Source organism: Zootoca vivipara, chromosome 4 (assembly GCF_965207765.1).
Source record: "Zootoca vivipara chromosome 4, rZooViv2.hap1.1, whole genome shotgun sequence".
Taxonomy (NCBI): Eukaryota; Metazoa; Chordata; class Lepidosauria; order Squamata; family Lacertidae; genus Zootoca; species Zootoca vivipara.
Genome location: NC_142587.1, coordinates 19,724,890 through 19,749,349, shown reverse-complemented (window position 1 = coordinate 19,749,349; position 24,460 = coordinate 19,724,890). Strand labels below are relative to the sequence as shown.

At 45.7% G+C, this 24,460-nt stretch overlaps 1 long non-coding RNA gene across 2 annotated transcripts in view; it reads left to right on the top strand.

Annotated features, from left to right (window-relative positions):
* LOC148685853 (uncharacterized) overlaps nucleotides 1–24,460 on the top strand; it is a 208,790-nt gene that overhangs the window by 149,492 nt on the left and 34,838 nt on the right. The gene's annotated exons all lie outside the window — the stretch shown is intronic.

The following is a 24,460-nucleotide window of genomic DNA, read 5'->3' as shown; positions in this document are numbered from 1 at the left end:
TTTCCACCCATTTGTTCTAGTTCTGCACTCTGGAGCAACACAGAACAAGTCGGCTCTATCTTCCACACAACAGTTCTTCAGATATTTGAAGACCACAGTCAACGTTTCAAGGATCTTTTTAAGAAGTATTTTCTCAGAAAGGAGCAAAGAAAGATAACTAGCATTTTTTTTAAAAAAAAAAGCTGCCCATTTTTAGACCTGAAGAATTCAGAATGATTTTGACTCTTCTGGGTTTAATTAAGGTTACAGTTACTTGGAGTAACTAATAATCAGGACATAAATGTTTAATGTTGCACAACAGCTGAACCAGAAGTCACAAAGATTCAACATTTTTAATGAAAAGCGCTTGATAGAAAAGCATACAGTGGTGTCCATGAATCCGATGTTCACAGGAGATAAAAGATTTGTGGTTTATTATCCAGCACCCAGAAATGTATACTTTCCTGTTTAGCATTGTGGATCTCCCTGCTTTTCTAAAGTGTGATTGAGGGCCAGATCTGAGGTGGTCCTCATCAACCAAATATTGCCTTGTAGGCTCTTTTGTGGGTCTCCTGATTGTGGTTGTGGCACTGGGCAGCAGCAGTGCTGTGAATTGCACTGGGCATTTGGACCTTGGGGGACTGCCTGGAATAATAACTACCTTAGAGGCATTGTGAGAAATACACAGCAGAGGTCCTTCCTAGTTGGGCAACACCTGTGGGCCCTGCTGGTGAACTGGAGCCACCCAAGAATGCCAAGTGTTGAACCCAGCCCTGGCATGACTGGTCAACTACCTGCCATAGCAGCCCATTCAAAATGAGATGGAGAGGGGAAGAAAACTTTCTGCCAGCGAACCTCTGCTCCGTTCGAGGCGCAGGTTCTCTCCTATGATGCTCTTCATGGCATGTATGAGTCATGACCCAATATGGCTTAGGAACCCCTTGGCTCATTCACCTTTTATGATGATCTTCGGAGCCCTGGTTCAAGTTTGGTCTGTTCAGAAAGCATGGTTGCCTCCTTTAAGGTGCAGGGCTTCCATAGTCGGGTTGCCCTGTTTCTGAGTAATGGAGCAGAGCCAGAATGACAACCCTTTTGTGGCTCAAGACATATCATTTGAAGACCAGTGGTCCTGTGTCCCTGTTCTTCACCACTTTGCAGGTTGATATAGACCTACATGCATGCATGCACATACACACAATGAGATCACACCATAAGAAAGCAGCTTTCACATATCTTTATATGTATACAAAGTGAGTCACAGATTAGCAAATTAGATAGATAGATGATTGATTGATTGTTTGATTGATTGATTGATCACCACTTGCTAAATAGTTACCTGGATCTATCAAGTGTAAATATGCATGTGTAATTTTTATAAGTGGGACCCAGGTGGCGCTGTGGGTTAAACCACAGAGTCTAGGACTTGCTGATCAGAAGGTCGGCAGTTTGAATCCCTGCAACGGGGTGAGCTCCCATTGCTTGGTCCCAGCTCCTGCCCACCTAGCAGTTCGAAAGCACATCAAAGTGCAAGTAGATAAATAGGGACTGCTCCGGTGGGAAGGTAAACGGTGTTTCCGTGTGCTGCTCTGGTTCGCCAGAAGCAGCTTTGTCATGCTGGTCACATGACCCGGAAGCTGTCTGCGGACAAACGGCAGCTCCCTCGGCCTATAGAACGAGATGAGCGCCGCAACCCCAGAGTCGGACACGACTGGACCTGATGGTCAGGGCCCCCCTTTACCTTAATTTTTATAAAGTGTGTGTGTGTATGTTGTTTCCCCCCCAAGGGTTTTAACTTACTGGGTGTGGTGTTTGGTTTTTTTAAAAAAATGTTTCCATCTTGAACCTTGAAGTTCCAAACAGATTAAAATCCAAATAAATAACCAAATTGATTTATTCAATAAGTTACCCACTTCATCATAGCACAGAACCAGATCTTAATGTAGCAGGTATATTATATAGATATATAGATATCTGAAGAAGTGTGCATGCACACGAAAGCTCTAACAATGACAAACTTAGTTGGTCTCTAAGGTGCTGCTGGAAGGAATTTTTTTATCTTTATTATAATATGCTCAAATTCATGCTGATTAGAACATGCTTAGATTTTGCCATAAGACTTCATTCATTACACCGAGCTATTAACCTCATCATCTTTTAACCAGCCGTCTTACAAATTAGCTTTCTTTTCATCGCAAAATGCCGTCATTCACCCTACCGCCATTAATCCTGGAAGGCCTAACGTTGTAGCTTGCTTCCCTTCACAGCTGCAGCCAGGTATGTTGTTGATTAGCTAATCTAAAGGAGGGGAGGGGAGTTTAATCACATCTCTATCAGGAGCAGAGCAGCTCATTTAAAATATCCTTCCCCAAATTGCATTGTCGGATACACTTTCAGAGAGAGGCGCTGCAACTTTTGCCGAGCAAGAAAACGTTTGCTACGGGGACGGTAAAATTTACTTTTCACAAAAGGAGCCTACAGTAATAATGCATTCAATTCTATTTCCCAGAATGCTTCTTAAGTATGTTAATAAAGTCTTTATTGTGTCTGCTTATAAAAGTCGCCACCATTTCCCATTAGAAAGTCTCTGTTTATTCATCAAACATTTACTGACAGTGACTGCTGGGAGCAAGCTCGGATTTCCACTCTGTTACACGTTTGTGGCATAAAACACATTAATTATAGATATATTACAATATTCAACTCATTGAGGAAAAATTAGATGATCAAGGCTCATTTTCCTTGACAATAAGCAAGTTAATGAAAATACTAATTACCTGATGATGAAGTGGAGCCTGCAGGATTGAATGTTGAGCATCTGTGGAAGAGGTTGGCGAGTCCTAGTGCTGAATATTAAAAGTCAGAAGCACCGAAAAGTCTAAACGGCGGTTCGCAAGGTCACCAAGTGCTCTTTAATCACAGAGCAGAGGGTAGTTAGTTGGTTTACAGCATAAACTTTATATATCTGGTGATAGTGGAAGCCATAAAGCACCACACAGTCACATTACTCCTCTGCTCGTATACCTTACCATGACAAGGACTCTTTTGCCTTGTTGTGGATTGGGACAGAGAGCTGTTTGACACGTTTGGAGGTGCCACACAGAACAGCCTAACAGGGACTGAAACAGTCAAATGCTAGTGGGGAGATTGCATCGCTTCGCCAGCTCTTCAGTGTGCCAAGGAGACAGAGTTTGGCCTAGGTTTCTCCCTGATGTGCTAGATTTCTTTGTGCAGGGAATGTTCAACATAGTTAATGATTGGATTGCTCAGTCCCTCAGCTGCCTTCCAAAGCTGTACAGTCCCCCAAGAGAGCTATGAAAAACATGTCAGAGGGTACTCAGTTGACATCACTCAGAGGGTTAATCCATCTCAAAATGCTCCTCCAGATATCCTTTTCATTTGTGCCCACGTATTCCCACTTTTAAAAATGTTTGCACCTGTCAATGTTTTGGGGCGGTCACACCGCTTCTTCTAATCAGCGCATATCCCATAACTTCCAGCTGAAATCCCATAACATTTTAATGAAATGCTTATTTTTGTCCTGCTTTTATTGTGCTATAGTCCCTCTGATAACGTGGTAGTATTGGGGAAGCATCCCATAACAAATTAAATCAGAATAAACCCACTATTGATTTGCTGGTGTTGTGTCAAGATCTTGCTGCAGAAACTTGCTTCTGGGTTGAGTGCCGTCACTGTCAGAACTGAAGCTGGTGGTGGCCTGGGGGCAGAAGAGGGCCTTCTCTGTGGTGGCACCAGGCCCGTCCTAACCATAGAGGCTAGTGGCATGGTGAACCATGGCGCTGGAGGGTGCTGGAGGGTGCCAGGGAAGTGGTCTGGGGGCCATGGCTCGGCGGCAGTGAGCCAGGCACACAGCAGGGCGGGTGAGGGGGCTCCTGAGCTTGTGCAGAGTGCCCTTTCTTTCTCCTGTCCTGGCCAGCCTGGCCCCGCCCCCATGCCAGCTGGGTGCGGCGATTGGTGGCGTGGCGGCGCCGCCCTTCACAACGGGGTCTCCGACGCGCCTCTCGGTGGGCTGCTCCTCAGGCGCCGCCGCTGGCTGCCCAGCCACCCTCCCGCTCGCCCTGCTCTTTGCCTCCCTCCCGCCCACCTGCCACAGGTTCGAGTCCCGGCCTCAGCCTGGCGGGTCAGGTTGGGGACATGAGGAGGATGAGAGGCCGGGTGCTGCACGGCACCCCCCCCCCAGCAGAGGCCTCCGCACCAGAGGAGGAGGAGGAGGCGCCCCGGAGGACAACGAGGCAGCCTGCCCCGCCCGCTGCGACCTCCAGAGCTAATGTCATTTTCTTATGATATTTGTTTTTTCTTTTATTCTGTAAATTGCTGTGGGAATATTTGAGAATCTTAAAATGATAATAAACCCACTGGCAAGTTGCCTTACCCCTGTGTTACTATGTTAAGTGTTTGATATTTTACAGCAGAGCGTAGGAGCCCAGTAAACTCCATATAATGAACTGGGCTTTACTCAAAGCCCAATAAATTATATGGAGACAGAAATTTTGTATTGGCTCTGGGATTCTGTGGTCCTCTGTGTGGAAAGAGCTGGCAGTATCCTTTGACCGTCTCATGCTCTTTCTCCTGGTCCTTTTATCTGTTTGTCTCAGAGAAAAGATGATGTGCTTTCCAAAGGGAGACCCTCTTTCCCTCCTCTCTCCTGCCCACATCACTTGTTATAATTTTCAAAGTGAATACATCTGGTGACTTCCAGTGCTGGCATACAGATGGGCAGAACAGCTGGTCTCCGCTCTGAAAAATCTCAGCAGATCCTGGAAGAAGCTAATTCTGCTCGGCCAAAATCCCAGTATGGATTAGGAAATGTGGATTCTGCAATCCAGTGTAGCATTCAAAAGGGACCATGGAAAGAATTCTGAGTTGTCCAGTCTGATCTCACTCTTTTTTACGTTTTTTACTACGGCTTGCAACACAAGTAGAGAATATGCTAGACTATTGAGAAGGCAGTAATGTCGTTGTTGTTGTTGTTGTTTCTGTTTAAATTTGTATGCTGCCCTTCATCTGTAGCTCTTGGGGAGGTTCACAGGATAAAAATACAAGATAAAAACCTGCCCATGCTTCACTGGAGGCTTCCAGACATCCAAGGAAATACCTGTGATGATGATCCCAAGCTTCACTTCTCAGGATCCACCAGGAATGGGAGATCTCACACCCAGAAAAGAAATGTCTCTGCCCCAGCCAGAATTCCAGATCTGAATCTGAATGCCAATGATGGTGGCTTTTGGCACCATCTCTATAGCTCTCCATTGGATGCTGTGCACATGCCTTGCAAGCAGTGGAGGCCCCAACTGTACAGCAGAGCTTTCCAAACTGCATGTCGCGGCACATTAGTGTGTCGGCTGCAGTGTGTCATGCGAACGCTCCCCACGCTTCTCTCGGGGCTGGAAAAGGGTTTGTTTAACCTCTGGTTTGCTAGTAAAACTGAACTCTTGTGTCGCAAAATGATGCATGTCTAAATAGTGTGTCCCCAACATGAAAGGTTTGGAAAGAGTCTGTTTTCTCTGGCCTTTCCTAAATGCCCTTTGAGCATTTAGGAAAAGCATTAAGTAAACATGCACAGTCCAATTTCTGAACTTGATTCCTAAGAAAAAATCCCCCTGTCTTCGATGGGGCTCACTCCCAGGTCAGTAAGCACAGGATTGCAGTTTCAGTCTTGTTCAAAGGCCCATCCTTCCAGGTTTTTGAGTGGCATTCAAGACAGGAGCTCATCCCTGGCCTGCACAACAGCTTTGCCTTCCATGCCGTTTTATTCCAGTTTTGAATGAACAGCTAAATATACAGAGTACTCTTTTTATGTATATAGACTTATTTTGGAGGCAGCTGTTTGCAGAGAGGTCAAGAACCAGAGTAGCATATGATTATGCCACACAGAAAGAAATTACCAATGGCCTCAAGCAATTGTATGGAAGAAGACGAAATGATTGTTTATACTTATTGTCACAGATGGGGTGTTGGCTACTCCCGAGTAAGCACTCCACACATCCTCTGGATTTTCATAGTTTTATTGTGCATGCTATATACAGTGGTGAGATGTCTCAAATCATGTCTGCTCTGCATGGGGCAGAAGCCCACAATGGCGTCTCGTGGGCTCTGACCCCCCTTTTAAGACTCCAAACGCCCCTCCTCCTTGCTCTATGGGTCCTCCGTGGTCCCAAACCAGGCTCCTGAGGTGCCGGTCTACCTCCTTTCCAGCCCCTGCTGAAGCTAGCTCCTCCCCTGCTTCCCTGCTGCCAGCCTGGAGCTGAGCCACCAGGACTCTGCAGAGCCCTGGACCCGTCTTAACCCTTCCTGTTCCTGATTTGAACTCCCAGACTTGCTGCTGCTCTCCCATCTGATGGAAGTAAGCAGAGTGGGCTGCTCTCTGCAAGCCCTCTCTCTTACATCCACCCCCCCTCCAGGCTCCCCCCTCTCCCCTTTCTGAGGCCTGGTTTGCCTGGTCTGATGTCTGTAAAGAGGGCTGGAAGCCTGACAGGTCTTCCTCCTCTGTAGTGTGTGTAAAATCCTGTTCCCAGTCGGTGCTGGGTGGCTGGTCCGTGTAGTTCCTTCCGTTGTCATCCTCCTCCTCCCTCTGGACAATTGCTTCCGATTCCCGGAGGGCTCCTTGGGTCTGCGTCTCCCAAGCTCCCCACCTGGGATCGCCCTCCCCCTCTGTGTCCCCTGTGCTACTGACATGTGGTGGTTCGGATCTGTGGGAGAAAGGAGCGTGCAGTTCCAGTGTGCGGCCCTCCCCTTGCATGGTGTGCATAGGTGCCTCCGCGTTTTGGGAAGCAGGAGTGTCCTGCCTGGCCATCAGACATTTTAACCCCCCCTCCCCCCTTCGGGAGCCCGGGCTCGCTGTGGCACTGTGGACCTCCTCCTCTTCCTTTCTTTCTGGAACCTCTTGGCTGCCTTCTCCCTCCACCCTTCTGTCTAGTGTCTTTTGTGTGATTTCCTCCCCCTCCCTCCTGTCAGCGTCTTGTGTTGGATGTGTGTCACGTCCTCTGAACCTTGGGCTTTCCCTGAAGTGTGAGAGCAAAGACCTGTGACCCACGGGATGGACCTTTCTCGCTGTAGGTACTTCCCCCCTGAAGGTGACAGGGTTGATCTGTGTCAGAACCTTGAAGGGCCCCAGCCTTCTGGGTGCCAGTTTCTTCCCCCTTCCTCCCATGGGAAGGCCTTCTGACCACAGCCAGACCCTGTCCCCTCCGTGGAAGACCTTCTCCAGTCCCCTGTGATGGTCTGCCCCCTCCTTGTAAGCCTCATTGCCCCTTGCCACGTCTCCATCCAGTTGTTGGTGTACTGTCTCCCTCCTCTCACCCCATGCCTCAATAGGTGGTCCCCCAATCTCCCCCTCCCCCTGCTCTGGGAAGGCTCTGGGGTTTCGCCCAAGACTGGCCTTACTGGGTGTGAGCCTCGTGAAGACATGTACTGCATGCCCCTCCGTGGGGTTGTCATGATATTGCCTGAGAATCTTCCCTCTGAGGGAGTCCTGGGGCATATACCGGGCATCATTGCTAAAGAGTAACCCCTCTTTCTCTGCAAGCCCTTCCCCTGCCCCCTCTCCCTCCCTCAAGTCCCTCCGTATGTTCTGGGTAAAAGTGTCCTCTTTGGTGAGTTGGCTCAGTTTCTCTTCCTGCATCCCCGCCTCTGCGTCGTTCCATCCGCCTGGGGAGCTGATGTGGTGCGATCCTGAGGATTCTCCTTCTTTCCTGCAGTGCTCCTTGCCGTCTGCATCTCCAAAGGTGAGATCTCCCCGGCGCTGGCTGCCCACAGGGTCATTGTCCATTAAGTCCAAAGCTAGCACTTCTGAGTGCCTATTCACTGTCCTCTTCAGAGAGGGGGTCTGTTGCGTGACCTCACCCTCCTGCAATTCCCTGCCGTCTATGGCCGAGACGCTCATGGGAAGCTTCCTTGGGAAAAGGGGAATCTGATTCTGCCTAGCAAAGTCCACCGATAGGAAATCATTGCTGCTGCCCCTGCAGAGAAGCCCGACTGTCTCCTGGGTCTGGCCTCTTGGCAGCTGCAGACTTACTTCCATCTCTTTGTCGTGCTGTGGGGTGTTACAGGAGGGCTCAGTTGTTGGTGCTCTGCCTGGCCCCTCCCCTCCTGATCTGGCATCCAGGCTTGTGTCTGTGCCTGCCTGCTCTCGCCATTCCTTCCTCTGGGGGCAGTGTTCCACCCAGTGGCTGGGTGCATTGTAAAGGCATCTCCCGCCTTTCTCTTCCCTCTGTTTTCCCGCGTCAGCGTTTGAAAGTACCCGCGCGCGGGCTTTGTCCCTCTGCATCACATCTGGCTGGAGGGGGCTGTGCTGTGCTGCAGCTGCCTCCCCGGGACTGTATGGGAACTTGTGGCCGCTGCCTTTCCCCTCCGTCTGTCCCCTCTGCCCGGACTCGCCTCTCAGCCTCCTGCACTTCCACGCCACCATGCCTCTCAGTCTTAGAGCCAGCTTGTGCTGAGGGTCGCCCTACAAAGTGCTGGCCTGTCCCGAGTGTCCTCTCTGCTTGTCCAGCCTTCGCTCCTCCGGCTTGGCTGTGTTCAGAGCTGCTCGGTTCACTAAGCTTGGCTTCCCCTGTGCCCGGGTGCCTACCTGGTGTTTGAGCCGTTCCATAGTTGCAGGGTGCTGGCTGCAGCTTGCTCTCTGCTACCCCCCTCACGCATGCCAATCCTCCCTTGGCATCTCTCTCTTCTGCTTTAGATGCTGCCAACTTCATGCCGGCTGCTACATTTGCAGCCCTCTTCCCTCAGGGTAGCCATCAAAAGATTGTGGGCTTGCTGTCACAGATGGGGTGTTGGCTACTCCCGAGTAAGCACTCCACACATCCTCTGGATTTTCATAGTTTTATTGTGCATGCTATATACAGTGGTGAGATGTCTCAAATCATGTCTGCTCTGCATGGGGCAGAAGCCCACAATGGCGTCTCGTGGGCTCTGACCCCCCTTTTAAGACTCCAAACGCCCCTCCTCCTTGCTCTATGGGTCCTCCGTGGTCCCAAACCAGGCTCCTGAGGTGCCGGTCTACCTCCTTTCCAGCCCCTGCTGAAGCTAGCTCCTCCCCTGCTTCCCTGCTGCCAGCCTGGAGCTGAGCCACCAGGACTCTGCAGAGCCCTGGACCCGTCTTAACCCTTCCTGTTCCTGATTTGAACTCCCAGACTTGCTGCTGCTCTCCCATCTGATGGAAGTAAGCAGAGTGGGCTGCTCTCTGCAAGCCCTCTCTCTTACACTTATACTTAACTGTTTTCTGGAAACCGCAGGAGGGGAGAATTGTGAGGCTGCAAGACACACTTTTTTGGCACCACAGTATCTCAGTATCTGCGGAAGCAGTTGGTAAATAATAAAATAAATACAGATTTATTTAAGATTATATATATGCATGGACAATTGGACTGGAGGGTTGCAAAAACAAAAACAAACAAAAACAAAAACAAAGCCTCTCTTTGGCATCACAGAGGGGGACTTATTTATGCAGTTCTTCCACTATCGCAACAGCACTTTTTGACCCCTTGCCTGTGTCCCCCCCCCATAAAAAATTGGCTCAGAGGTCTCAGGGAAACCCCTAGTATACCATGAAGGAGGGAGTATTTGGGAGATGGTTCTATCTGGCAAACTGAAATGCATTGTGTTGAATTTTTCCCTTGTTGTTTGTATTTTAAAAAATTGAGTGGGCAGCGAAACCACAAAAAACCTTTGGCCATAATGGCATCGCAGCAGGGGACCCACAGGTACAGCTCTCTCTCTCTCTCTCTCTCTCTCTCTCTCTCTCTCTCTCTCTCTGTGTGTGTGTGTGTGTGTGTGTGCGCGCACACACACACACACACACACACATGCGCACACACTTTGGTGGGTCTTGGGGAGCCACAAAAAACTCCTGGGTACTAGGAACAGAGGAGGCCCATAGGCTAGTCTCGCCTACTGTAACCCTTGGCTGGTTGGTGTAATTATCACCCCCACTCAGGGGAGTCATGTTCTGTGTGACATTGGTGGGGCTTGTTGCATGTGTGTGACATCACACATGCAACACACACACGTGATGTCACATGCATTGGGAGGAGGCCACTAGGCCCGGGGAGGCCTGCTGTCACCTTGGGTAGGCCTGCCAAGGCTCTCTGTCCCTGCAGAAAGGCCCAGTCAGGTCCTAAAGATTGGGGAGCTCACCCCCAGCCCCACACACTTTGGGAGAGGGCTGAGTTTTCCTCAGCTCCATAGGGTTAGCACCTATGCACCCACATTACAGAAGGTGAACCAAGACTGACAGAAGGCTCCTTGCCAGGCCGAGCTGCGCTGTCCTTCGCTTTCCCTATCTTTATGATGAGTTCAAAACTAGGCACTTCCCACACACATCTCGAACATTTAAGAGTTAATTTTTTAACTAGCTTCAATAATGAATAATGAATGATTAAAAAAAATGTTTCAAAATAGTGTCGACTGGCTGATGAGAAAGTTGACTGCACTCGCTTTTATGATTCGGCCATGCCACCTTTGACTCGCAGACCTTGGCAGGTTGGCCATGGGTCACTATTGCCCTTGGCCTGAAAATGTTTAGCCAATCCAGTCTTAGAAACTGCACTGCAGCTAAACATGTGTGTGCTTACTGAGAAGAGGCTGGAAAGTTCTTTCCCAGCCACCGCTTCCAAGGATTTAAAAGGGACATACCTCTAACAGCGTGCAAATCTGCCCCTCACAAACGCCTTTTGCATTTGTAAAGACAGATCACTCATGTAAAGACCGATCAGCACGGAGAGCTGAAACCCGGTGGCAGCAAGCACACAAGACAACTTGAGGCAACTGACACATGCTGGCTGTGTCACATAAAGAGGTCTGTGCTGGGAATTTTGCAGCATAGGTAGTGTCACAGGGGATGCGTTGCGACTACTCTAGGGTAACGACTCTCCAGACCTTTGCCTTTTCATGCTTTTATTTAAGTGCAGGCTATTTACAGTGCTAGAGCTATACAGGACACATGCTCTCAGTCGGACCCAGAACCCTGGAATGGCGCATTTCGCGTCTTCTTCCAACATAAGAGTCTGGGCACCCCAAATCTCCCCCCTCGCTTCCTCCTGCGTAAATCCGGAACCGGAGGGGAAAAGGGTCTCCTTTCCATGTTTTCCTTCTCCCCCTCTTCCCCCTCTCTCTCTTCCTCTCCCTTGTGCAGCAGAGGCTCTGCTATCCTGCCAGAGCCCCGTCTCCTCTCTCCTCCTTCCTTACTGGACTCTTCCCCCTCCCCGCTGGCGCCGCTGCTGGTGGAGGAACTGCTCCTCAGGATGGGGGGGGCTCTCTGTACTCTTTCCCCCTCACAGGTAGCAATGAGGCAAACTGATTGCAATGAACTCAAAGGCTATCACAGAACCAGTGAACTGGGCGGTGTATAATTCTGTGCATTCAAGAAGCTACGACAAACTGCAGAATCATACCCAAAATCCTGTGCCAAGAAAAGTGGAATTTTGTCGCCTATATAAAGTATGAAAATTAAGCAGAGTTGCATGTCTTAATGGGCATTATTGATTCTGCTTTTGCTGGCCATAGCGCAATAAACTGCGCAAAGGGATCCAGTGAGAGGGGGCCACAGGGAGGGTTGCCCCAGGCGCAAAATTGTTAGGGGTGCAAAATTTCAACACCTGGTGCTGCCTCAGTACAACTTCATGCTTCCATTGCTGAGCTCCGTTGAAACCGGCTTCTCCATGCAAACCAGGAAGTGACCTGCATTGCAGCGGTTGGACTAGGTGACCCTTGGGGTCCCTTCCAACTCTACAATCCTATGATTTTATGACCTCGCCAGACAATAGAACAACACTTCTTTTCTTTGCATCTGTGATCTCCTGGGTGATGTGGATGCAGTTAGGCAGTTGAATGTGCATGCGCTCTCTGTCCTTTTCCCTCCCATCCACTCCATTCTGCACGGCCCCAGGCACTGGCAACCCACGATACGCCACTGATGGGACCCGAAGTCCCACTCTCCTGACCAAAGGTGGCGATATTGTGCCATCTTCAAAGATTCTCCCTGGCTTTGCTCACCAATTTTATAGGGAGAGTCCCCCCCCCCCCAGCCACAAGTGCTTTAAAGCTGAACGATAACTGAGTCAATCAAAATTTGGCAGCTTGTGTAGAATCACAGGATCCATACTCCACATACCACTGCTGACATGGTAACGTGACTCATCCTGAACTTTGTGGGAATTCGGGCAATCCATAGCGTAGAAAGAAATCGATTAACTTCACAGTATAGTACCGGTTCCTCGGGGGCTGCTTTCAACATCCAGCTCTCCTAAAAAGTAAAAGGGAGAGCTTAAAGGCGATGTTGTTGGCCTTGCAGGGCTCTCTTTCAAAAAGCGCACTGCATTTAGCGATGCCGAAATTTGCTGACCCATAGGAACGGGGAGCAGAAGGTAGGCAAGACAAAGGCTCAGTGGTAGGGATGGTTGGAGAAATATGTCCATGAATTCCATGCAGAACTGACCTGCTCTGTACCTCTGGGGTCGCCATTTCCCATATGACCCTGTGCTCATCATCTGAGGCCTCCTCCACAAGAGGTCTGGAGGGTGGCAGCACAAGAACGGGCCTTTTCTGTGGTGGCTCCCTGTTTGCGGAATGTTCTCCCCAGAGAGGTTTGCCTGGTGCCTTCGTTACATATATTTAGGTGCTCAGCAAAAACATTCCTCTTCACCCAGGCCTTTGGCTAATTAAACAATCTATATTCTTTTAAACTGTTGGCAGGGAATTGTTTTTGTTTATTATTATGGTGTGTATTTTTGTGTTTTCATATTGTAAACCGCCCTGTGATCTTTGTATGAAGGACGGTATAGGAATTTAATAAATAATGAATAATAGCATTAATGCCTCCCATATTAATTACCCACCCTTTGGGATGCAATCTTTTAAAATGCTATGTTAAAAAAAACAATTTAAAACAAATCATAATCACAAGAATAGGGTGAGTCCTAAAAAAATTATACATCTCAAAAGCCAGGGTCACCTTTAGCGTGAAAATGGTATCGGGAAAGTACCAAACAGACCTCTGAGGGGAGGGATCATTATGTAAGATTTTGCAGTTCTCCAAATTTTGTGATATGCTGTTCTCAGCTCAAAAGACATTCCGAAAAGCACTAGAATTCACATTTAAGGTTAAAATACATTTAGAAATACATACACCGAGATGAAATGTGTTTTTTAAATGTATTTGTGATAAAGTGTATAATCAAATAATATTTAAATGCACATTTTGTGCAGTTTTTTTAATAAAAACAACTAAAAATGTGGAAACTGGATAGAACGGATTTACAAATGAACCCACGCAAAACTGGCACAGACATTGATTGATCTAACCAACCCTACTCGAGAGCAAGTTCAAAACAAATGAGAACCATTGCACATGATCTATGCAAACTGACTGTCAAACTCTTCACCAATTGCAGTTTGGGGTCATATCCAATTGTAAGTGACAGTGAAATGCAAACTTTTAAATAATAATAATAGTACAGATTTAAATTTTACTCAATTTTAAGTGGCAGAGACCTGCAAACTTAAAAAAAAAAACACACCACGTTATGCAGATCTATATTTTAAATTCACAACTGCAGAATTTATGGAAATGAATAATCAGTTCACATCAAATATTCATTTTAGCCTTCCAAGTCACTAATCATATCAAACACTAATAAAATTAGTTTAGTTTAGCCTCAGTAGAGCATGCTTTGGGGGGATATGAGGTGAACTCCCTTTGGAGTGCTAATTTCATTGGGGTTTGCAAAAATGACAAATTCAAAGGAGGAAGGATATATCCTACCCTAACCACCCTCTATTCCTCCCACCCAAAAAAATCTCAGATTTTGAAGGATGGCAAAATTCTTGTTATTCAAATAAGCAGATTCCCCTAATGTTAAAATACGAGATCTTCCTGAAGCAAAAATGTTTTGCTACACTAATCTCCAACAGTTTCAAATTCTTCAGAGGCTTAATGCCTAACTGTAGATATTTGTTAATGTGTTATTTTTTTCCCTGACCTGAACATTTTCCCTGTGATTCTCATCCCTCCAGCATGGCGTGCTACAGCTAAGTTAAAAAGACTGTGGGGATATACAAAGAAATTATTGCAATGGAGTCTGAAGTTAAATCCCAACATTTACAAAGAGCTAGATGAAAAGGAGGCCTTAAATGTCTCCATTCATAAAGACGCCCCGTTTTCTGAAGCAAGTTGGCAAAGATCATCTCAGTGCCTATACGATGACAGCAACAAAAGGAGCGAAAAATCTGATCCCTTTTTAATCTCTAAATGCCCCCCCTTCCACTTTATAGGGATCCAATGCCTGCAAGCTACCATATACCACATGCTTTAATTTGTCTTTAATATCAGATGTGCCCTATTGATTTTCTTCTGTGTATGTTTTTGCTCTGAATAATTCAAAGGCAGATTTCGCACGCCCCCCTCCCCATTATGGTCAATGGCAAGAGCAAAAATTTTAAGATAATCAATTGAGCCTGGCATGACAACTACTACTGTTGATATTCCCCCGAAGTGAGGGAACAGGGAAGGCAAGGCTATAAAATGACACAACAGTCAATCATAGCAATCCGAATATGTATCAACAGTGGTTTTATGATGGGAGCCCAGATTCACAGGGAAGTCTGTAATGCCAACTAATAGTTCATCCATTTCTCCCAGCTGAGCAGTGCATATTTTTGTTTGATGTCTTCCTAGTTTCTTGCAGCCACACCTTCAAAACCCTGTGCAACCCTTTCCCTTACATTATTTAATATCTACTTCTCCCTAAGACGGCATGCTAGAAATTGCTGATTTTTTTTTTTGGCAAGTTTGTTCTGCTCAGAAATACAAGGGGTTGTCAAACATTTCCCCCCCTCCCATACTATATCCCCCCCACCCCACAGTTCTTTCCCAAAAATTCATTAATTCGATCTCCTTTGATTAAAGAGAATTTCATGGGAAAGCAATCCTCGCTGTATTTTTTTTAAAAAGTATTTCGGATTTCAAAAAATTGGTCTACTTCCTTAGGATTAATAGTGCAATCTTAAATATCTCTCCCCAGAAATAGATCGCATTAAACCAAATGGGGTTTGTTTTCAAGTTAGAAAGGTGTGGACTGCAGTCTAAGCTACCTTGAACTCAATGAACAATATAGAGGACTGCAGTCTAGATTTCTGATAGGTGTTTTTATTTAAAAAAATGTAAATTAAATATTTGACCCAATGGGGCTACCTTAGCTGGTTTACTAATAAACCTGTGTAAAAGAATAAAATACAAACTCAGTGAAAATTTCCCATTTCATCAGTGCACCCCCCCCCAATTCCCCGCCATTGATACATCTTCCCTTTGTTGGGATTGGATTTAGTAAATCATTGGTAAGGGAAATGTGCTCATGCAACAGCCAGGGACACTTCTTTGTTATGCCTTCTTACGCTGCACAATTTATTTATTTTTGGCGCTGAAGTTTAGGACTAAGCCACGATGAGTGCTGGCTCACTTTAAGGGCTGGTTGAATATTGCATACTTCATCTATATTGAGGCGAGTACAATTTGTTCTCATATGGAACGCATTCCCTCAAGAGAGGTCTGTTGGAGGCTGCATTCTGGTGCTTGGTGGAGCCACAGCCCAAAGTACGTGGAGCCAGGGCTTTTTCTTCAACCGGAACTCACCGGAACTCAGTTCCAGAACCTCTCAGGTGGGCACCATTGACATTATAAGAGAATCAGGGAGGCGTTCATGGTGAGTTCTGGTGCCTCTTTTTCTGGAAAAATAGCTGTCAGGATTCCAGGCCCTGGCTTGATAACACAGTGAGCTTAGTTAATTAAAAGGGATGATTTATTGTCAAAACAAACAGATAGCGCCAGACGGCTTTAACACAGCCTCCACCACCATCAATCAAGATGACCCTTCTGAAGACTGCTTCTGGGGTGGTCAGAAGCAACTGAACTTTCACTTCACTTTTGCTTCCTATCTTGCAGCCCTCCCATTCATCGAGACTTCGGACTGAGTGGGTCAGCTCTTGCCTCTTCCCCATTCTCTGAGAGGCTGTCTCTTAACTCTTTCCCACCTGTTTGTGCTTCTGGTGAGCTTTGACTGTGTTGTAGCTGGCTCCCCACAATTCCCTTATCAGCCAGCATTCCAAGGGGTGGGGCAGTTGATACTAGCCGATGCTCATCCTGCATGGCAGTTAACCCCCTCTGTTCCTGGCTGCTTTCTTCATTTGGCAGCAACCCTTCCCTGGGAGCTGGCTGCAAACCTTCCCTGGGAGCTGGCTCATTCATAACAACAGCACTTGGTGCGGCCATAGCCAACAGTAGGTGGTGCTACCCCTTTTTTTCTCTCTCCTTCACTTTACTTCTCCTCCCTCTTTTTTCTGCCTGCCACCCCCTTTCCCCCCTCCTTTTCACCCAGATGAAATCTGACCTGGGACGGCTTCTGTAAATCCACGACCGCCCCTGGAAAATAGGGATACTTGGAGGGTCTGCAAACAGCAAAAGAGGTGCTAATAATCACCATCACCATTTCAGACCACAGGTGGAACTGATGGCGATCAAATGTTTGTACACCACCCCCATCCATTCATCAAACGAAAATGCTTAGAAAACAAGCATTTGAGGAACGCAACTAGGGGAGACACCTCCCTCACATATAATTCTCTATGCACAATGAATTTCTTTTATGAGGGACCGTTCGGTCACTTGATACCTCTCACCTGTTTTCCTAGAAAGGAGCAGTTTTGGAAACTCATCCACTGTTTGGGTAGGCCAGGCTGATGTCCAAATTTGGAGCGGATCCCCACCTCCAAATAGCAGCAGACGGAACCCACTGTTCAATAGATTATAGCTAAATAGTTTAACGAGAAATCCAATGAGCACAAAGTAAAAGAGTAAATTGGCAGCACCAGCTCAGATTCCCATGGATAACTTATTTATAAATCTCTCTGTGATTTATTATTAATCTCCTTATGCAATAATCACTCATGCATATAAACGTGGATTAGCTTAAAAAAATTAGATTCTGATTCATGTTTCTTTACAAAAGAGATGTTTTGACTCTAAAACTCAGTTCATCACTGGTTTGAAGGCTTTAAAGACATTAAAGTCAGGAATTATGGGTGGAAATGTAATTTTCATTAGTTTCAGGTTCGTTTATTATTCCGTTTCCCACCCCCAACCCAGTATTACATTGCCATAAATGCAATTGCAAAACCGTGGCCCTTGATCACTTTAAGCGTTTCACTGCACCCCAGCACTACTTGTTTTAATTAGGATTAGTTCATAGGAATTTAAGCAATTTCGTTTTAAATTAGGAAGGCGATACTCAAACAAATAAAGTGTGTGTATGTGTATGTGTATGAAAGGTTTTTTTTCCCTTCATCAATATTAATCACCCTCTTATATAGCAAACATATGTGTGATATGCTCCAATTATTTTCCAAAAAGTAGGTCACTGCAATTTACTTCTGTTTTCTATATTTACTGGATCGCAGAACATGATACAATGCATGTTTAGCAGTCCTGGCAAATGCAGCTGTAAAAGGACTTGGTACCCAGTTTGGTAAACAGAGTAGATCTAAAGTTTTCTTCCTTTCTTGACTTTTCAGTTACCATCACTAACCCAATAGCACACAGTACAATAAAGAACGTTGGGTGTTTTATACAGCCTGTTTCATCAGAACAGGCTGATGTTGCGTTATGTTGTAAAGTCTAACTGCCCTATCAGCAATAAACTTGAAACTGAAATATGTTCACGAGACTATTTATCATATGTTATTAGACTACCATTTCCATTATCCCTGACCATGGCCATGCTGGTTGGGGCTGATGGGAATTGGAGTCCAACATCTGGAGAGCTGCAGGCTTCCCACCTCTGCTCTACAGGTCAATAAACCTTTTGTAATTCAAGAAATCAAGCCAAGAAGACCATGGGATTGATGGCTGCTTGTGGACCCATTCCCATCCACTTTCATTTTCCCCCCAACTTCTGAAACTTTATTTATAATTTGTCAACAAATTCAACAACATTTCAAATTTAGCAATCAATCATTCCACCTATGATTCCCCTCCCTCCCTCCCTCCCTCCCTCTCTCCCTCTCTCCACGGGTCCCTCAAAATTTCAATTCATAGTGCCTATTATAGTTTCTCTGTATCTTCACCTTATCTCACAATAAAAACAAAAAGTTCACACTCACTGCTGCTCTTGCTCAAATCCTATATACTAGGATTTTATTCATTACAGCAGAGGTAGGAAACTTTTGGCCCTCTATCCCTGGAGTCACTGTAAATGAATATGGCACAAAGCTGGTGAGCACACCTGCCATATTTTTTCTGGCCTGTCCCTATCTGACATATCTCCCCCTCTGCTATTTTTGCTCTGTTTATCTTGTTGTGTCTGGAAAGAATACACCTCTCCTTTTACACTCACTTCTTTCTGAACTTGCACCCACTCCTCATGTTCTTATCAAAAGTAGGCCTCCTCCGTTCAGTAAGATGTTTCGTAATGACAAGCCAGAATGGGAAGAGCGTGAATGGTTTTCTAGCTGTCAGAATTGTGCATGATTTGCAGGTTACACATTAGGTTTGATCAGAAGTAGGTCAATCTCCAGGAATGAGATCTCCTGCCTTTCTTTTCCTACTGCTCAGGTTTTTATATCTCACTCATCATTATGGTGTCAGAGTGAGTAGTGTAGCCCCAGGCCTTTGTATGAGGCAGCCAGATGTAGCCGGTAGTTTTCTACTACTCCCTCTCCAACGTCTGTCAGGAACACTGGAATCAGAATACAGAATTGTTCTGAACTCGGAGGCATACCTGTAATCCTACATGGCAGAATATCTTTTGGGGGATGAGTTGAAGGTGTAGGGCCACAGGGATGAGGAAATGCAATGTTAGAAGCATCAATTTGGCATCAGTTTGGGGGCCAATTGCCATGGTTTCTCCCTACATGTGCCCCAACACAGAGGATACTAGCCACATGGGAGTCCCACCGGCATCAATGGGACAAGGTAATCATGGCTATAGGTGCAATCCTCTATGCCTACTTTTCTAGAATTTGGTAGGGATGAGGGAGTAATTTGATTTAGTTATCATTTCAAGGCAAACTTAGCTCATTCACTCTTTCCAAAACAAGATACGAACAGAATCAGAGGCATCCTTCAAAATTTACACTTTTTGCAATGCAGTTCCCCAGCCAAATGATATAACAAAAAGTGCATATACTGGGGTGAAGGGTGTGTGGAAATGCACACATTGCTGAAAGCAACCTACAAAAATGCACCCTGTTAGGGAAAATCGCTTTGCAAAAATGTGTAGTTTAGGCAAAATTGCATACATGAATGTGTCTATTGGGAGAAATTCCCCCTAAAAGGATGGTGAATTTTCATGGAGACTTTTTCCAAAAAATGCAAAGGGATGTGGAATTTTGGAAAACTGCAAAGAAGACTGGAAACATGAGAAACTTAGAGAAAAAGATCGGCCCGTCCCTAGCAAGTAAGCCCCATTGAACTCAGTGGGACTAACTTCTGATTCGGCATCAATAGGATTTTACAGTGCAGTCCTAAAGCACAGCTACCGAGAAGTAACTCCCATTGAATTAAGTGAGATTTCCTTCCAAACAAGCATCCATAACTGCATGCTCAAACTCGTTTGATTTCCACCACTATATGTGACTATATTTCACTGGATCAGACCCTCACACTCTTTTTGCATGCTTCTCTGAGCAAGCTTGATTTTTTTTGTTCTTTGGCGAAGCGAGCTCTTTCATTACAGCACACACTCACACAAATGTATAAAGAGTTCTGGCTGCCTCCACACATAGTGCCTGTGGCTAGACTTTATATGAGCATCAGCTACAATCCCGAGATGGTAGGGAGGATCAGCCCCCGGAGGGTTTCTTGCGTGTGAACAAAGGCATGAGTTGTTTCATCGCAAGTTGTTCTAGGGTTGCCAATGCCATCTGGTTAGGTCTCCTATGCCTTGGAGCTGCATGATAACGCTAAATATGGCAGCATGGGTGAAATTAAACTAGAAAATAATAATGTCCTTATGCTTATGACTTGTCCAAAGGCTGTGCAACTAGTGCAGAATGTTGTAACCAGGGTAGGGAGCAGTGCGCCATACTGGCATACATCAAAGCAGTGCTGAAGGACCTGAACTGACTGTCAGTTAGGCACCAAGCCAGTTTTAAAGTCTTGTTGCTTAGATGGAAAGCCTAGACCAGCTCTGGACCAGGAGACCTGAAAAACCAGCTTCTTCTCCACTGTCTGACAAGGGCACTAAGATCAACAAAGGGGACCTGGTTAGCCTTGACAAGACCTGATGATGACCACCCTGCTGCAACTTGTAGGTTTGCAAAGAAAGAGGCATAAGCCTCATCCACATGGAAACCACTGGGAACATTTTGAGGTCTAAACCAAAAGGGGCATGACTTTACACAACTGAATTAAAATATCAACATAAACACAAATTCCCTTAGTTTCTGGGCTGCTGTTCATTTCAGTTTCTTTGCCAATTATTTTATTGATTTCAACCAAGTTATACAAATTATTTCCAAATCAATACAATTTTGTTTAAGTGACTTCCCACGTGCCGTTCTTGAGGCATCCTTGGTTTCTGTTGTTACTGCATTCACAGGTTCTTATTTACTTCGAATTACATTCCATTTTACAAAGTTATCACTTAGTTAACAGCTGCACTCTTCACGATTTCTATTCACATTATTGCTTTATTTAACCTTTCCACAAAACATCAAGTGAGGATACAATAGTTCTCTTCTTTTCAGTCTGCGTGCGTCAAATCTACTAATTCCAGTTGTTGACTTCATTGGCCTTGTGGGTCTGCCACTGATATCTTCCTGCTATTTCCAACAGCTTTGGGCTGACTTCCTTGCAGAGTTCTCGCACTATTGTTCCGTTGTAGTTCAAAGCTGAGCTGAAAACTCAAGGTTAATTCTATTCCTCCTCTTGAACTGCCATTCATTTCAATTGGGGCTTACACAATAACACTTCCGGGGGGGGGGGTCCCCACAGCATGCCTAATGCAGTATAACACTTGAATATGTTTTGTGTTCTGTTTCCCTAAATTACCAGTGTGAAAACTGTTGCAAAAAACAATACTGTGTGATGATCCCTTGTTTGTTTGTAGAAGCGAATATAGTATAGCACTTAAAATATACTGTATATTAAAGCCAAGATGCCATCCTGATGCAACAGGAATATGTCAAGATGGCACCCTTCCTGTTGTGCCATCTGAACTGCGTTAGAAGAATGGTGGCAATGAAAATGCTAAAGGGGGGGGGTGCTGACTGAGAATATGACAATGTGCACCAAGGGAGCTCAATGTGCACAGGCTCCTTCCATTCTGCATTGCTATGTATATGTTGAGAGGCAATACAGATGTCACAGTTAAAAGCCTGCACTGAAAGTTATACATTTGCAAGTCCAGAACAGGGAGGTATGAAGTCTATTAGCAGCAGGAGAATAGAAATAAGCAAGCGTCACTATATGAGTTTCAGTCAAAGGTTAGCAGAAGATTCATACTGCTTGACATGTGGAAGCTAATGTTAATGGGAGACCCATCTTGAAAATGAAAATTGCTTGATATTATAGTCAGGGCTGGTCCATGACATCTTTGCCGCCTGAGGATCTCTTCCCCATTATACATAATAATAATAATAATAATAATAATAATAATAATAATAATAATAAATTTTTATTTATACCCCGCCCTCCCCAGTCAAAACCGAGCTCAGGGCGGCTCACACCAATAAAATCCAATAAAACATAAAAAGCAATTAATTAAAATACAGACCAAAATACAGTATTAAAATTTAAAATGCAGCCTCATTTCGAGTAGTCCACAAATTCAAGCCATGAGGGAGGAAAAGCACAGGGGTCAGACTAAGTCCAACCCAAAGGCCAGGCGAAACAGCTCTGTCTTGCAGGCCCTGCGAAAAGATGACAAATCCCACAGGGCCCTGGTCTCCTGTGAAAGAGCGTTCCACCAAGTTGGGGCCAACACTGAGAAAGCCCTGGCCCTAGTAGAGGCCAATCTAGCCACCTCATGGCTCGGGATCTCCACAATATTGTTGTTTGTGGACCTTAAGGTCCTCCGCGGGGCATACCAGGAGAGGCGGTCCCATAGATACGAGGGTCCCAAGCCGCATAGGGCTTTAAAGGTCAAAACCAGCACCTTAAACCTGATCCTGTACTCCACCGGGAGCCAGTGCAGCTGGTAAAGCACTGGATGAATGTGATCCCGCAGCCGGGACCCCGTAAAGAGCCTCACCGCGGCATTCTGCACCCGCTGGAGTTTCTGGGTCAACTTCAAGGGCAGCCCCGCGTAGAGCGAGTTACAATAATCAAGCCTGGAGGTGACCATCGCATGGATCACTGTGGCCAGATCAGATCACATAAAGAAGCCAGCTGGATTGGCAACTGAATCTTACTTTAACACTAGTGACAGGATAGCATCCTGTACCTTACCCGAGGCAGCAGGCTAGTTTACACTTGGGCAGGCCATGCAGCACACAGCTCTGTCCTCCACCACAGGGCAATAGCCAGGGGCATTAGGAGGATGCCTCTCAGCAATGGCCACCCAAGGCAGTCACCTCACTTTGCCTGATAGCAGGGGCAGCCTGTTTGTTGTTCTTATTGTTGTGAGTTTCAAGCCAGGGCCACAAACACTCTGGGGGGAAATCAGATGGGACATTGCACAGAATCCATTCATTCCATGGATTCATATACAGACAAGGAATTAAAATACTATGCAGAAACGTGGATCTTTTAAGAGTGCCAAGCAGTGCCTTCAAACAGCGTGCAACAGAAATGATGTAAGATAGTTGCCAAGGAAGAGACCCCACTAGATATTTCAATGATATGAAGGATGCTGGAAGATGCAGATGTCACACTCATGTGGAATGGAGGCCAATCTTCCACTTAACAGATGCTCTGGGGCTGAATTCACATTTTTTTCACCAAAAATGCAATTTCCACCTACATAGCAATAGCAGCCATTGGTGATCTAGACCTTTGGCCGACTGAAGGCTTCAGCTCCCTGGTCCTGAAGGTACTTCAGTGATTTATGTTGGCTGGATTTGCGGTATCGCTTGATAGTCCTAGTGCAGGGGTAGGCCGCATGGCACACTCCACGTGTTGTTGGACTACAACTCCCATCATCCCAACCAGGGATTGGGTGGGATTCAGTTCAGCTTGCATTTAAAGGCGAACCAACCTGATTGGACCTTTTCACAGCAACGCATGAACCAAAACACACCCATCCTTGGACACTTGCACTTCTCCAAATTTTGCAGTGCAGTTCTCCAGCCAAGGAATATGTACAAAAATGGCAAAATGTGAACAGTAATATGTACTAGGGCGAAATGTGAACATAAAATAACATACTAGTTAAAGTAGCCTAGAAGCAGCATAGGAAAGTAGCATAGGAAAAAAATGCATTCTGTTAGGGGAGACTGCTTTGCCGAAATGTGTATATTAGGAGGAAGCCACACCTACAGTGTTGATGAATTTTTGCAAGGGTTTCGTTATAAATATTAAAAGAAAGTCACAAATAGATATGGAAATGTGAAGAACTGGATGGGGAAAAGGAGAAACCAAGAGAAACTGAAGTTGACGGGTTTGTCCATCACTACCACTGACCATTGCCCTTGCTAGCTGATGAGAATTGGACCTTTAGCTGATGGGAAGGCACCAATTCCTACTATGTCTATGAAAGAGTTGAGACCATAGTTTCAAAATTATAGTGTATGACATAAAAAAGTTCTTCATTGTCGGACGACAGAGCAAGAAATGGATGCAGCCAAGGGGCTCCACCACTAGACAGGAGCAGTGCCGGATTTATGTATAAGCTAAACAAGCTATAGCTTAGGACCCCACTCTCTTGGGGAGCCCCAAAAAAATTAAAGGAAAAAGAACTGGATGTACATTTCCAAAATCTAAGATAATAAAATAAAATAAAGCCTACATAAAGCAATAGTGTTTTGTGTTGTGTAGGCTCCTATGGTGTAAGTAAGTAAAGTAATCTGCTAGCCTGCTCCCTAAAATATCTCTGGTTTACTCATTTCTATATATAGGGTGCCTACATTCTGCATGTGCCAATGGCTTTAGATACCTATTAGGTCCATAAATTACCATATAGCATAGATGCAACACAAAAAACAGCGACAATTTGTTGTTGAAAAAGGACAGCTGGCCATATCCGGCCCTGGACAGGACAAAGCAGTCTGCCTCAGAGAACAATTTTTGAGGTACACACACACACACACACACACACACACACACACACACACGGCAGCAAAATGTCAATGATGGTGATTTTACTAAGATGGGATTGCCATTGATATTTTATGTTTCAACCACCAAAATTTCTTGGGCCACCTCTGGACAGCTGTCTGAGGTATTCTATGGCTCCAAGAAGGTCGGGAAAATGTCCAGGGTCAACCAGCAGCCAACCAGACAGATATGAGCATCACGTTGTTAAACACGCTTGCACTT